Source organism: Lynx rufus, unplaced genomic scaffold, assembly GCF_022079265.1.
Source record: "Lynx rufus isolate CCGP_SWC_20201006 ecotype Redwood Valley unplaced genomic scaffold, mLynRuf1.p SCAF_21, whole genome shotgun sequence".
In the NCBI taxonomy this organism is placed as follows: Eukaryota; Metazoa; Chordata; class Mammalia; order Carnivora; family Felidae; genus Lynx; species Lynx rufus.
The window spans coordinates 6,581,002-6,584,085 of NW_025814836.1; the positions used below are offsets into that span (position 1 = coordinate 6,581,002).

General features: G+C 31.0%; 1 non-coding gene across 1 annotated transcript; it reads left to right on the forward strand.

The window, feature by feature from the left end:
* The first annotated feature begins 233 nt into the window (after nucleotides 1–233).
* Nucleotides 234–339, forward strand: LOC124517455 (U6 spliceosomal RNA). Its single transcript, XR_006963458.1, has one exon. It is a non-coding gene; the product is annotated as a U6 spliceosomal RNA (small nuclear RNA).
* The last annotated feature ends 2,745 nt before the right edge of the window (nucleotides 340–3,084 follow it).

Here is a 3,084-nt window from a genome sequence, read left to right on the forward strand (position 1 = left end):
TTCTTCTAAAGACTTGACAGGTGTGTGTTTTACATATGGATCTATAATCTGTTTTTACTTTATTTTGTATAAAATATGAGATTGAGGTTTTTTGTTTTGTTTTGTTTTGGCTTTTTTTTTTTTTTTTTTTTTTGCTGATGGGTATATAATCAGCAAATGATATCCATTTGCTGAAAAGATTGCCTTTACTCCATTGATTTACTTTCATACTTTTATCAAAAATCACTTGGCCAGTACCCACTTTGGGAGTACATGTACAAAAATAGGAGTGATGCAGAGAAATTACTATAGACCATGAGCAAGAATGACATGCAGATTCGTGAAATGTTCCTAATTTTTGAAATGCCACTGAACTGCACACTTAAAAAACAGTTACAATGACAAATTTTATGTTACATATACATTTCCACAATTTTAAAAACTTAATAATATAATATTATAATAATCACTGAATTGTAAGCTTTATTTTTTAATGTTTATTTATTTATTTTGAGAGACAGAGAGAGAAGGCACACACACATACACACACACACACACACACACACACGCAAGTGGGGAAAGGGGAGAGAGAAAAGGAGAGAATCCCAAGTAGGTTCTGCACTATCAGCACAGAGTCCGATGCAGGGCTCAATCTCATGAACCAGGAGATCATAACCGGAGCCAAAATCAAGAGTTGGACACTTAACCAACTGAGCCACCCAAGCACCCCACATTGTACACTTTAAATGGGATAATTGTATGGTACATGAATTATATCTCAATAAATCTGTTAAAAAATGCAACCAAAGCAAAAAAAAAAAAATCAATTGGTCATACCTCTGTAGGTTTATTTCTGGGTTTTCTATTCTGTATTGTTGATCTATGTAGCCATATAATAAACTAAGCTGTGTAGTAAGTCTGAAATTCAGCTAGAGTGATTAATACCACATTATTTTTATTTTTAAAAATTATTTAGATCTTCTAGTTTCTTCGTCTTTGCATATCAATTATATAATACATTGTCTATATCTACAAAAATCTTACTGGAGTTTTTATAGGAATTGCATTAAACCTATACATCATTTTAGGGAGACATCTTTGCAATGTTGAGTTTTCCAGTCCATGAACACAATATGTCTCTCCATTTATTTAGATCTTCTTTTATTTATTTCATGAGTGTTTTATAGTTTAAGCATATAAGTCCTATACACATTTTGTTAGATTTATACCTAAGTATTCCATCAGTTTACAGAGTAATTGCAAATGGTATTGTATATTTAATTTCAGTGTTCATGGGTTCATTACTAGTGTATAGGAATAACAGTTTATTTTTGTATATTGATCTTGTATCTGTGAACTTGCTGAATTCTCCTATTCTAGGAATCTTTTGTAACTTCTTTGAGGGATTTTCTATGTAGACTTTTATCTTATCTGCAAAGAGTAACAGTTTATTTCTCCCTTTCCAATATGTATGTCTTTTATTTCCTTTCTTGTCTTACTGCTCTGGCTAGCACTTCCAGTAGTATGTTGAATAACATAGTGAGAGCAAACATCCTTGCCTTGACCCTAATCATAGTTGGAAAACACTCAGTCCTTCACCATTAACTATGTTAGCGATAGTATTTTTGCATAATTTTGTTTCAAGTTGAAGAAATTCCTCTTGATTCCTAATGTTCTGAAAGTTTTTTATTTTTTTATTTTTTTTAACGTTTATTTATTTTTAAGACAGAGAGAGACAGAGCATGAACAGGGGAGGGTCAGAGAGAGAGGGAGACACAGAATCTGAAACAGGCTCCAGGCTCTGAGCTGTCAGCACAGAGCCTGATGCGGGGCTCGAACTCACAGAACTCGAGATCATGACCTGAGCTGAAGTCGGACGCCCAACCGACTGAGCCACCCAGGCACCCCTGAAGGTTTTTTTTATCATGAATGATATAATTGTGGGATTTGTCTTCTTTAGCCTATTAATATGGTAAAATTACATTGATAAATTTTTAAATATTGAACCATTCTTGCATCCCTGGAATAAATCTGACTTGGTTTTTTATGTATATAATTTCATACATACACATATATAATTTTATACCATGACCAAGTAGGGTTTATATTATTTATTATACTTATTTATATAATATTTATGATATATAAATAATATTTGTGTTTATTAAGAATACAATTTACTTTTTTATATACTGTATCTCTCAGATTTTGGTATTAAGGTAATAGTGGCCTTGTTAATTTAATTGAAAAGTGTTATTTATTCTTCTCTTTTCTGGAAGAGCTTGTATAGAATTGGCATTCTTTTTTTAAACATGTGTTATTCTTCAAAATTCTTCAGAAACAGTATGAGCTTGGAGATTTCTCATTAGGAAGATTTAAATTGCAAATTAAATTTCTTTAATAGTTAGGGGAATATTCAAATTATCTATCTATCATATTGAGTGAGTTGTAAAAGTTTTTCCTTTTCAAGAGATTGATCCATTTCATCTAAGTGACCAAGTTTATGTGTATACACTTGTTTGTAATGTTCCCATGTTATACTTTTGGTGTCTGAGAATATGCAGCAATATTCTGTTTCATTCTTGTTATAGGTAATTTGTATCTTTTCTCCTTTGTCACTTTTGCTAGAACCAGCTTTTTGTTTTACTGATTGTTCTCCATTGTTTTGCTGTTTTTAATTTTATTTCTGCTCTTTATTATTTTCTTCCTTTTTTAACTGGCTGTGTGTTTATATTGCTAGTTTCATAAAGTGGGAGCTTAGATTATTGATTTGAGGCTTTTACTCTATTCTAATGTAAAAATGGTGCTGTCAATTTACGTTTTAACAGTACTTTAGCTGTGTCTTACATATTTTGATATGTTGTGTTTTTATTTTTTTCAATTGAATATGCTTTCTAATTTCTCTTGAGACTTCCTCTTTAATCCATAGATTATTTAGAAGTCTGTTGTTCAGTTTCCAAGTATTTGAAGTGTTTTTGAAATTTTTTTCTATTATTGACTTCCAATTTTGATTCCACTGTGGTCATAGAACACACAGTATGAGTTCAGTTCTTTGTTTTGTTTTGTTTTGTTTTTCCATAATTTCTCTAAGTATTGCATTGTATA